The sequence below is a fragment of the Microtus pennsylvanicus genome, chromosome 1, assembly GCF_037038515.1.
Source record: "Microtus pennsylvanicus isolate mMicPen1 chromosome 1, mMicPen1.hap1, whole genome shotgun sequence".
Classification (NCBI taxonomy): Eukaryota; Metazoa; Chordata; class Mammalia; order Rodentia; family Cricetidae; genus Microtus; species Microtus pennsylvanicus.
In genome coordinates, this window is record NC_134579.1 from 117,251,088 (window position 1) to 117,263,972 (window position 12,885).

General features: G+C 41.6%; 2 protein-coding genes and 1 pseudogene across 5 annotated transcripts in view; all 3 read left to right on the forward strand.

Moving 5' to 3' along the window:
* Positions 1–12,885, forward strand: part of LOC142854903 (uncharacterized) — a 35,346-nt gene that overhangs the window by 515 nt on the left and 21,946 nt on the right. The window lies entirely within an intron of this gene.
* The window catches only part of LOC142854930 (uncharacterized), a 53,735-nt gene that overhangs the window by 500 nt on the left and 40,350 nt on the right, over positions 1–12,885 (forward strand). The window lies entirely within an intron of this gene.
* Positions 5,621–9,741, forward strand: LOC142855028 (large ribosomal subunit protein eL20 pseudogene; annotated as a pseudogene).

The window sequence follows — 12,885 nt, forward strand, 5'->3', positions numbered from 1 at the left end:
ACAAAGTAAATTTAAGTGACGGTGGGCTGCATCCCAAATATCCAAAGATGAGTAGCATGCACACCATGCCTGTTAGAGATTAGTATCATGAGGTGCAAATGTTCAGCAGGATTAATCAGCCATTAAGCTACATTCCTATAACAAATGAGACAACCATGATTTACAACCAGCCAGAAGACCCACTTCTCCATCAAAGGCCTCTGACCTGCTGCTCTGGGGCCATTACAGGGTCACAACCTTGTGTGCCAGGAGAGTATAACAATTCTAAACAGCTGCATTTTTCAGCTCTTAGGACAGCAGTTTTGACTCTGTCCCCTGTGCTGATTGAGGTGGACTTGAATATTGTCTGCAGCCCCACAGGGCATTGCCCTTGCTTCCTCCTGGCTAACCATCCTACATTCTTGATTACAAGTATGCTGCACCACCGAGCTCTAAAATTACCAGTTTGAGTCATACACTGGGCCTGTCCATTGCAGTAACAATAAAAGGATTTGCATGTGGAGCATGGCTTCTCCCTTCAGACCAGAAAAGGAGGAATGGTGTACTGTGTACACTGGAGGGGGTAAACACACTGGACAAGCTAGATCTTAGACTTGAATTTAAAGCCATGAGCTGCAGGAGTGTCCATTACAAAGAAGGACACAGTGATGGGGCACAGAGATTGACTTTCTGTGTGATTTCCATCATACATTAATTCCTTCCTTCTGAATGAAGACAGAAACTGGTGGCGGTACAGTTTAGGGAGGAGAGCTTGAAATCCTAAGTATTTAGTTTCCAATTAGTGAACTCTCCCATGCAGATAGGTATGTCCAATCCTGGTTGACACAGTGAAGTCAGCTCAGATGTTTGAGACACAGCCATTGGCTGTAACTCCATGTGTCTGCTTACAGCACTCAGCAGCTAACATTTTTCATGGCACAAAGTCATGCATCCTCTTATTAATGGCATTCTTCCTACCAGGGAAGGGCCTACTCTGTTTCAAAGTCAGTATAACTGAGAGTTCAATCATTTTTATGATTTTAAGAAATCAATTATTATGGCGTACGCCTTTAATTGCAGCACTCGGGAGGCAGAGGCAGGAGGATCTCTGTGAGTTCGAGGCCACGACAGGAACCAAAAGCCATGGACAAACCCTGTCTTGAAAAATCCAAAAAAAAAAAAGAAATCAATTATTGGTTATCATATTTTAGATTTCATTTTCTTCAATGACATAAGTGCTATAATCTCTTTGTTTCTATTTTCCAATGTTTCCCAGTTTTTGAATTTCATTCTATTTTTAAGTGCTCTTTATTTATTCATCTATTTATTTATATCCGTTTATAGCTGTGATTCTCAACCTGGTTGGGCATGATTCTTTTGGGGAATCAAATGAACTTATCACAGCACTGGCTTAAAATCATCGGAAAGTAGAGATATTTATATTATAATTAATAACAGTAGCAAAAATATAGTTATGAAGTAGTATAAATAATTTTATAGGTGGGGAGATCACTACATCAAGAGTAACTGTATTAAAGAGTCACAACACTAGGAAGATTGAGAACAGCTGGTTTAGATTAATGTCTCCTGTAGCTCAGGCTTGCAACCTGCTATGTAACTGAGAATTGCTGTGAACACCCAATCCTGCCTCAGCTACCTAGTCCTGGAAAGACAGTCCTGCAACTCCTACCAGGCTGGACCTTGACTGTTCTGTGTGAAGGAGAAATAGATCAGTGAATGAGTATCCTCCAATTTCTGTAGATTTTATTGTGAATTTACAAGTGAAGTGGGAGCCGTGTAGAAATTGAGTTCACTGACAAACTGTAAATCCAGTGTAGTCACAACAGACAAAGGATGGGCAAGAAGGAGAGTAAAAGCTTTCCTGCTGTGACTGTAATTGACATTAGCTGTGAGTAGTGAGGTGATCAATTTTAGATGTTCCATAAATGTCCTGTCTGGCCATTTCATGGGTCCACAGACCACACACAGGACCTGGTGCCTTGAAGGAGGAACAGGAAGTGCTCTGGGAGAATGGAAGATTTTATTAAATTACAAATTTCCCAGATTAGGTTCTTGTCCGCCTATAGTGTGTAAGGACAAACCTGGAGGATGTTTGCTTTCTGAGACATTCTATCTCTGCTCGCCCAGTGGGTAACTGCTAATGTCTTGAAGCCCAGCTGGGTGGTCCTAGAGGGACTCTGGTTGGCAATTAGGAGCACCAGAGGTAGTTTACAGGTTCTTTCCAGGATTCTCTTGTTTTGCTCTCAGGAGCTGTAAGGAGGACCAAAAGCCATGCCATGGTGAATGTAGGAGCCACTGTCCCCAGACCAGGAAGAGCAGGTTGGCTGAGCTGTCAGAGGTGCTTGGACAGGGATGAACCACGAGTCAGACAGGTTCTATTGTTCTTCTTGGTGACCTTGGTAGTGGCCTTGGGCCTCTGATCTTTGTCGAGAGTGGGGGAGATTATGAGCTTGTAATATTGTTGCCTCACACTGTGTAACTGAGAATTGCTTTGAAAGCCTATTCCTGTCTCTGCTGCCCAGTGTTGGGTAGATGGTCCTTCAACTTCTTCAGGACTGGATCTTGACTGGTCAGTGGGAAGGAAAAATAAAGCAGCTAATGAGAGACCTCCAGTCTCTCTGACTTTCAGTGTATTATTGTAGATGAAGGGGGTGAGTACATAGGTCAGGCTTGAAGCTGGTAGATTGACAGTGCAGAAAGGGAGAGACAGGACAGTGGCTGAGAACTTTCCTATTTTAACAGTAGTTGAGATTAGCAATGCAGAACCAGGTAATCAATTTTAGGTGCTCCAGAAATGTCCTGATGGTCATTTTTTTATTTCCACATATTGGGCAATAAAGAATCTGGATAAAGAACTGAACTTACCATGAAACCAAATTGCTATAGTTACAGCAGTTCAACCAAAATTGATTTGAGTAAAATGTGGCCCGGCCTAACAGGAATGTTATTTTACTGGTGTTAAATATACACCTTGAAGCCAGGCGGTGGTGGCACACGCCTTTAATCCCAGCACTCGGGAGGCAGAGGCAGGCTGATCTCTGTGAGTTCAAGACCAGCCTGGTCTACAGAACTAGTTCCAGGACAGGCTCCAAAGCTACAGAGAAACCCAGTCTTGAAAAGACACAAGGAGGACTAAAGGACTGCAGAGCCATAGCAGGAGATCATCTCTTTGCAGAGAGGGATCTAGAGCATGGGGTCTCTCTGGAAGAAATACCAGTAGCTGCAGGGTCAGAAACAACATTTAAGGATCACTTTGAGGTAATTTTGTGAAAATTGTGAAGTCTTTATTTATTTAATTTCTATACACATAGAATCATAGGTAGCTGGATAACATTGGTCAAGATCACACGTTTCCTGACTAAATTTCCTTTGGCCTTTTGATTAATAGCTGACTATATTTTCCCGCCTTTGTTCTTGACTTTCTCTCCATTCTCTTTATTCTTTCCCAAATATCATACACATTCTTGATTGATCAGCTTTGTGGTAATATTTTCTCCCCGAGACAGGGTTTTTCTGTTTCTTTGGAGCCTGTCCTAGGACTTGCTCTGTAGACCAGACTGGCTTCAAACTCACAGAGATCCTCCTGACTCTTCCTTCTGAGTGCTGGAATTTAAGGTGTGTTCCTCCACCACCACCCACAAAGAAGTTATATTATGGCAGCCTGTGTACTATTTTTCATAATCCTAATTGATTACTCTGTGTGCTTCCAATACGAATGTAGCTTTGTAATCAGTTTTTTTTTCTGTTATAAATTGTTGGGAATTTTCATTGTACTGTATTTATTTATGGTGCAAATTTAACATACACATCATCTCAATATTGATGCATCATGTTTCCAAGGATCATTTATTTACTTCTTTATTTATTTAGGTTTTGTTGCTCTTGTTGTTAATCTGTGAGAGACTTTGGTTTATTGGATAAAAGGTATTTGGATGTTGACAGGTGGCTCAGCACATATTCATTTTGGAGGTGACCTGAGTTCAGATACCTGTACTTAAATTGTGAGGCTCATAACTCTATCATTTCAGATCCAGGGTATCTTAAACCCTCTTTTTTTTGTGTTACTTGTATACATATGGAAGACATTCTCACTCTGGCATAACCATATGCAAAAAATAGCAATAAACTTGTTTTCAAAAGTGTTTGTTGCCGGGCGGTGGTGGCGCACGCCTTTAATCCCAGCACTCGGGAGGCAGAGGCAGGCGGATCTCTGGGAGTTCGAGGCCAGCCTGGGGTACAAGAGCTAGTTCCGGGACAGGCACCAAAGCTACAGAGAAACCCTGTCTCGAAAAACCAAAAAAAAAAAAAAGTGTTTGTTACTTATAAAGCAATTAGAGTAAAACAAGTTGCTTTAGGTGTGCATTGATTCTTTAAAAAAATTCAGTCATCTTGCATTTTGTTTTAAAATGATTTCATTTCCTCACTCTGATTGCAGACGTACAGGCAGTCATCAATCAGGGGGAGCAAAATGGTGTCTAGGTGATCCTAACAGACATATTTTCTTTATTATAGATAGTGAGATGTTTTTTAGTAGTCAAAATTATTTTCTACAAAGTTAAGACATGAGAAGGTTTCAAGTGAATCTTTCCAATTTGGGGGGAACAACCCTCCTCAACCAGCTCTTATCTATTATTGGTATAAGATAAAGAACTGAAGTGTATAGGATGAGTGCTGGTCAGTGATTTATTAGAGTTTGATCTTGGTTAGCATCTTGTAGTTTTATTTAAAGGACCATATTGTGTCTGTGTGCTTTGTTTGTCAGTGCTACCCTTCTATGCTATTGATTTTATTAATCGTTATTGAAGTATATTACTCATTTTCTGGAAAATAATGGTTTCACCAATTTTGTTTTCAGGTTTCTCATGTTATGAGTTCCTTGAGTGTTTGTTGGTTTGGAAAGTTTCTGTGGAGAGACACCTTTAGTTTTCTCGTCTTTATCTTAGATGTTTGCCTCTTTCCATTTCCTGGCATATCTATCTTCATGTTTGTGTTTTTGCTGCTTAAAGATCGAAGGGCAATGTACTAATCACATTTAAAAACTTCTTTTATATTATTGTCTCTTTCTTCTAATTAGCCTCAGCTATCAGCATGACATAGCTTAGAGTGATCTGAGAAAATACCAATTGAGAGTATGCCTAGATCAGAATACCTGATTAAGGTATCTGAGAGAGATTGTGTTGATTTCGATTGATATAGGAAGACTCTTCCACTGAGTTGGCAATATCTCTGAACAAGCAGCTCTGATAGGAGAGCTAGTTGAGCATAAGACAGAGACAAAGCAAGAGAGAAATCCTGAAAACAATGGTTCCACATATTTTGCCTTTAGTTATTAGCTTGATTTGTCTATCCAAAGATGTCATAAGGAGGAATTGTGAAATAGGGTTAACAACCAAATAAGCATGTTCATTACCTGAGTTGCTTTTGATTGCATAATTTAATAACAGCAACAGAGAAGAAAGAACAAAAATGGGACTCAAAGGGGATTTTGTTGCTGCAACCTGGGAATGTTGACTCTGAGAAGAATGCTGAAGATATCAGAACACTGGACAAAGATCATAATCAGCTGGTCTGGTAGAACCTAGAAGATGGGAACATTGAGAGTAATGACAGATAGTGGAGGTCAAGGTCATAGGATTTTAGTGGGCAGTAGGCTCTTCAGGGAACCATGCAGTTGGCCCTACCTAACTGGCTTGAGGGACCTGTATCATAGGTTTTTCAGGTTAAAGTCCATGGTTCCTGGGTCACAATATACCTCCCAGTTCCTGACAGACTGTTGCATTCCCTTAGGCAGTAAGCATTCAGGCTGATTTCTGCACTTTGTATGATCCCTTTGTAGTCAAGGAATCATGAATGCTTAACAGGACAATTGAACTTAGACATTAATCTTGTATATGCTGTATAGCTTCTAAACATCATTATATCCTGGTGTAGACAGAGATTGCTTTTCATTTCCCAAATGTCCAGACTTGTAATAATTATACAGAAATTGTATTAATTATAAGACTGCATATTCAATAGCTTATGCTTCTTATTAAGTAATTTTCCCATCTTAAATTAAGCCATTTTTATCAATCTGTGTATTGCCACATGGCTGTGGCCTGCCAGTAAGGTTCCTTCCAGCATTTGTCTCCTTCAGTGGCTACATGTCATCTCCCTCACTCTGCCTTCTTTTCTCCTCTATCTCTGCTTGGAATTCCCACCTTGTTCTATTCTGTGCTGCCATAGGCCCAAAGCAGGTGTTTTTTTGTTTTTTTTTTGTTTTTGTTTTTTTTTTGGTTTTTCGAGACAGGGTTTCTCTGTGGCTTTGCAGCCTGTCTGGAACTAGCTCTGTAGAACAGACTGGTCTCGAACTCACAGAGATCCACCTGTCTCTGCCTCCCAAGTGCTCAAAGCAGTTTTTTTGTATTAACCAATGGGAATAAAATATATTCACAGCATACAGAGGGGAATTCCATAACATCCTGGAAGCTACAAGAGTATTGATCCTAGAAATTTCCATTATCTTCTCTATTTGATAAATACAGAGTCGGAGTGTCCTCAATAAAACAGTCATAGCCTTGTCTTGTTGTGGCCTTTCTAGCCCAAGTCTGACTTCATTCCTTGTGGCACCATCAGGTGATCTTAGCTTGGTACACAAGCACAGGTGCTTAGAAGACTTCATGAAAAAAATTATCTATAGATCATTTGTGTGATATTTTTGTCCTAATCTTTCTTATTCTCTCCTTGTCCTGAAAAAGACCTTAGGCAGAATTAGAGAGGTATAAACTGATTTCCTATACAAAATACTGCCTCTATTGGATGGTTATTACTGATGACTCATTCAGGTCTACAGTGAACAAAAACAAGAAGAAAAAGATGACGAGTGTAGCTGCAAGTTTTCCCTCCCATCTTCCAGCTCCCAAATAACCACTCAGAGGCTTATATTAATTACAAATATTTGGCCAATGACTCAGACTAATACTAGCTAATTCTTACAATTAAATTAACCAATATTTTGTATATATTTGCTACCTGATTCATGACTTGTTACCTCACATCTTGTTCTGCCTGCAGCTCTTGGAGTTTCCTTGACTTCACCTTCTTTCTCTCTGTATTTGTTTGGATTTCCTAGCTAGCTATATTCTGCCCTGTCATAGGCTAAAACAGCTTTATTCATCAACCAAAGAAAGCAACACATATTTTCAGCATTCAGAGGGACACCGCACATCAGAAAAGTGTGTTTTGTTAAGTAAAACAATACTAGGTAGTTTCAGATGGCAGTCCAGTGGTTAAAAGGATGCAGAGTTTGTCAACTATTTTAGCACCATTAAAGGGAAGAGCCTGGCTGTACATTTGAAGCCTAGGAGCATGCTCCATATGTAAGACTGCATCTAACTAAGCCCTTAATTCTTGGAAGGAGTACACAAAGTAATTCCTTGTCCCAGGAGCAACATCATATAGAACTTGCAGCAAATTTGGTCCAAGTTTGGTAGGGTCCATCAAATCTTGGCAGGAGTCCTTTTGTGACTGGCGGTGGAAGAGGACGGACCGCCATGAAGGCCTCGGGCACACTCAGGAGTACAAGGTGGTGGGGTACTGCTTGCCCATCCCGAAGTGCCACATACCACAGCTGTACCGAATGCGCATCTTCGCCCCCAACCATGTGGTGGCTAAGTCCCGCTTCTGGTACTTTGTGTCATAGCTGAAGAAGATGAAGAAGTCATCCGGGGAGATCGTGTACTGTGGGTATGTATTAGAGAAGTCCCCCCTGCGCGTGAAGAACTTCAGCATCTGGCTGCGCTATGACTCCCGCAGTGGGACACACAACATGTACCTCGAGTACCGCGACCTGACCACTGCTAGGGCTGTCACACAGTGCTACGGAGACATGGGTGCCCAGCATCGTGCCTGTGCACACTCCATCCAGATCATGAAGGTGGAAGAGATCGCTGCCGGCGAATGTTGCAGGCCGGCTGTCAAGCAGTTCCATGACTCCAAGATCAAGTTCCCGCTGCCTCACCTTGTTCTACCGAACCAGCACAAGCCTTGCTTCACTACCAAGAGGCCTAACACCTTCTTCTAGACCCAGAGACCCACTGAATAAAGCTTCAGAGTTCAAAAAAAAAAATCTTGGCAGGATTACCTATGTCATACTGATTCAGAAAACAAGAAAGATGCAAAATATAAAGGTCATGGATTCTTTTTTTGTGATCAGGTCATCAGTATTTTGCCCATCTATGTTTGGCAGAGTCAGAGCCCCAGTGAAAGAAGAGATTGTGAGAGTTCATTACAGGAAGTGGTGGAGATGAAGCTGGGTCACATTTTAGACCACAGGATGTTGAGATACCCAAGCTATGGGTCATCTGCCATGGAGAAGTGCATAGGGGTGTGGAAGTAGCAAGAGTGAGATATATGAGAGGTTGCAGTGTGTTGTTTGATATTTTGATCTTATTTAGATAAAAAGCATGTTTGGGGTCAGAGCTATTTACTGACCAAAAGATGTCAGAGTGTAGAAGGAATGGTGGGCTATGTTCCCCGCGCCTGGCCACCCACATTGCTAGCTTTACACCCGAAATAACACACAAATTGTATTTTTTTTTGATTTTTGAGACAGGGTTTCTCTGTAGTTTTTGGTGCCTGTCCTGGAACTAGCTCTTGTAGACCAGGCTGGCCTCGAACTCACAAAGATCCTCCTGCCTCTGCCTCCTGAGTGCTGGGATTAAAGGCATGCGCCACCACCGCCCAGCCAAATTATATTCTTTTAAACGCTGCCCGGCCCATTAATTCTAGCCTCTTACTGGTTAATTCTCACATCTTGATTAACCCATTTCTAATAATCTGTGTAGCATGAGGTGGTGGCTTACTGGGAAAGATCTTAATCTGCGTTCATTTTGGAGAGGAGAGGTATAGTGTCTGCCTCACTTCTCTTCTTCCCAGCATTCTGTTCTGTCTCCTCCGCCCACCTATGTTCAGACCTTTCTTTTTTAATTAACCAATGAAAGTAACAGATAGACAGATGACCCTCCTCCATCATCATAGAGGTTTGGAGGACAGTGGATAGATAGGAGACAAGAAGTAGTAAGGTTGGGCTGAGAGAGGATCTTGGCCTTTTTTGGATAGAGGAATGGAAGAGAAAGATTCACTGGTGGCTTTTCCAGTTTCTTTGATCTTTTAGGTTTTTAGTCCTGATATCTGACTCCCAATTTTTATTGATAAAGATTAATTAGTTAATGTTGCATCTGTTCCCCTAAAATTTATGCTTAATAAGCAGAAAGGAGTAATCAAGAACCCTAGATATAAATTGCACAGTAGTTTATTAACTTTAATTTTTTAATGCTAATGAAAAAAATGGCAGCTGTGGAGAAAGTTAAAAGTTATAACCTTTCATTTTTTTTATTTAGACAAAAGGGTAAATGTTGTGGAACATTAATTGAAGATGTTTCACATCCATTTATGCTGTGGAACGTTTGTTTAATAATGCAAGAGTGTGTTGCATTCCTTTATATTGCATTTTTTTAAAATTTTTATTGAGAAAAAGAAATAAAGTTACCGCCTCCTCCCAGCCTCACATTTCCCTCCCCCTCCTCCCACCCTTCTCTCCCTCCCCCAACTCTTCTCCCCGTCCCTCTCCAGTCCAAAGAGCAGTCAGGGTTCCCTGCCCTGTGGAAAGTCCAAGGTCCTCCCCCCTCCGTCCATGTCTAGGAAGGTGAACTTCCAAACTGGCTAGGCTCCCACAAAGCCAGAACATGAAGTAGGATCAAAACCCCGTGCCAGGGGCTGGAGAGATGGCTCAGTGGTTAAGAGCATTGCCTGCTCTTCCAAAGGTCCTGAGTTCAATTCCCGGCAACCACATGGTGGCTCACAACCATCTGTAAAGAGGTCTGGTGCCCTCTTCCGGCCTGCAGGCATACACACAGACAGAATATTGTATACATAATAAATAAATAAAATAAATATTTAAAAAAAATAAAAAAAAACCCGTGCCATTGTCCTTGGCTTCTCATCAGCCCTCATTGTTCACCATGTTCAGAGAGTCCGGTTTTATCCCATGCTTTTTCAGTCACAGTCCAGCTGGCCTTGGTGAGCTCCCAATATATCAGCCCCACTGTCTCAGTGGTTGGGTGCACCCTTCGTGGTCCTGACTTCCTTGCTCATGTTCTCCCTCCTTCTGCTCCTCATTGGGACCTTGGGAGCTCCAGTGTGGGTCTCTGTCTCTATCTCCATCCATCACCAGATGAAGGGTCTATGGTGATATGCAAGATATTCATCAGTATTGCTATAGGAGAGGGTCATTTCAGGTTCCTTATCCTCAGCTGCCCAAGGAACTAACTGGGGACATCGCCTTGGGCTCCTGGGAGCCACTCTAGGTTCAAGTCTCTTGCCAACCCTAAGGTGGCTCCCTTATCTAAGAATTGTGCTTCCCTGCTCCCCTATCCAACCTTCCTTTATCCCAATCATCCTGTTTCCCCAAGTTTCCCCCATCCTCCCCTTCTCATTTTTCTCTCCCCATCTCCCCTTACCCCCACCCCACCCCACCCCCAAGATCCCAATTTTTCCCCTGGCAATTTTGTCTACTTCCCATAGCCAGGAGGATAACTACATGTTTTTCTTTGGGTTCACCTTCTTATTTAGCTTCTTTAGGATCACCAATTATAGGCTCCGTGACCTTTATTTATGGCTAGAATCCAATTATGAGTGAGTACATCTCATGTTCATGTTTTTGGGTCTGGGTTACCTCACTCAGGATGGTGTTTTCTATTTCCATCTATTTGCATGCAAAATTCGAGAAGTCATTGTTTTTTTTTTTTACCACAGCGTAGTACTCTAATGTGTATATATTCCACACTTTCTTCACCCATTCTTCCATTGAAGGACATGTAGGTTGTTTCCAGGTTCTGGCTATTACAAACAATACTGCTATGAACATAGTTGAACAAATGCTTTTGTCATATGATAGGGCATTTCTTGGGTATATTCCCAAGAGTGGTATTGCTGGGTCCAGGGGTAGGTTGATCCCGAATTTCCTTGGTGGGTTCCCGATAGAACATCCCCATTGTCTCAGCGTGTGGGTGCACCCCTCGTGGTCCTGAGTTCCTTGCTCTCTCTCCTTCTGCTCCTGATTTGGACCTTGAGATTTCTGTCTGGTGTTCCAATGTGGGTCTCTGTCTCTGTCTCCTTTCATCGCCTGATGAAGGTTAATATTCAGGAGGATGCCTATATGTTTTTCTTTGGGTTGTCCTTATTTAGCTTCTCTAGGATCACTATTTATAGGCTCAATGTCCTTTGTTTATAACTAGAAACCAAATATGAGTGAGTACATCCCATGTTCCTCTTTTTGGGTCTGGCTTACCTCACTCAGGATAGTGTTTTCTATTTCCATCCATTTGTATGCAAAATTCAAGAAGTCCTTGTTTTTTTTAAAATATTTATTTATTTATTATGTATATAATATTCTGTCTGTGTGTATGCCTGCAGGTCAGAAGAGGGCACCAGACCCCATTACAGATGGTTGTGAGCCACCATGTGGTTACTGGGAATTGAACTCAGGACCTTTGGAAGAGCAGGCCTCTGAGCCATCTCTCCAGCCCCCAAGAAGTCCTTGTTTTTTACTGCTGAGTAGTACTCTAATATGTATATATTCCATACTTTCTTCATCCATTCTTCCATTGAAGGGCATCTAGGTTGTTTCCAGGTTCTGGCTATTACAAACAATGCTGCTATGAACATAGTAGAGCATATACTTTTGTTGTATGATAAGGCCTGTCTTGGGTTTATCCCCAAGAGTGGTATTGCTGGGTCCAGGGGTAGGTTGATCCCGAATTTCCTGAGAAACCGCCACACTGCTTTCCAAAGTGGTTGCACAAGTTTGCATTCTCCACAAGCTCTCCAGCAAAGGCTGTCATTGGTGTTTTTTATTTCAGCCATTCTGACAGGTGTAAGATGGTATCTTAAAGTTTCTTGATTTGCATTTCCCTGATAGCTAAGGAAGTTGAGCATGACCTTAAGTGTCTTTTGGCCATTTGAACTTCTTCTGTTGAGAATTCTCTGTTCAACTCAGTGCCCCATTTTATAATTGGGTTGATTAGCCTTTTACGTTCTAGTTTCTTGAGTTCTTTATATATTTTGGAGATCAGACCTTTGTCAGTTGCGGGGTTGGTGAAGATCTTCTCCCAGTCAGTGGGTTGCCTTTGTGTCTTAGCGACAGTGTCCTTTGCTTTTCAGAAGCTTCTCAGTCTCAGGAGGTCCCATTTATTCAATGAGGCCCTTAATGTCTATGCTGCTGGGGTTATACGTAGGAAGTGGTTTCCTATGCCCATGTGTTGTAGAATACTTCCCACTTTCTCTTCTATCAGGTTCAGTGTGTTTGGACTGATATTGAGGTCTTTAATCCATTTGGACTTGAGTTTTGTGCATGGTGATAGATATGGATCTCTTTTCATTCTTGTACAGGTTGACATCCAGTTTTGCCAGCACAATTTGTTGAAGATGCTCTCTTTTTTCCATTGTATACTTTTAGCTCCTTTCTTGAAAATCAGGTGTTCATAGGTTTGTGGGTTAATGTCAGGGTCTTCTATTCGATTCCATTGGTCGACTTCTCTGTTTTTATGCCAATACCAAGCTGTTTTCAATACTGTAGCTCTGTAATAGAGCTTGAAGTCAGGGATGGTAATGCCTCCAGACAATCCTTTATTGTATAAGATTGTTTTGGCTATCCTGGGTTTTTTGTTTTTCCATATAAAGTTGATTATTGTCTTCTCTAGATCTGTGAAGAATTTTGATGGGATTTTAATGGGGATTGCTTTGAATCTATAGATTGCTTTTGGTAGAATTGCCATTTTTACTATGTTGATCTTCCCAAGATCAGGGGAGATCCTTCCATTTTCTGGTGTCTTCTTCAATTTCTTT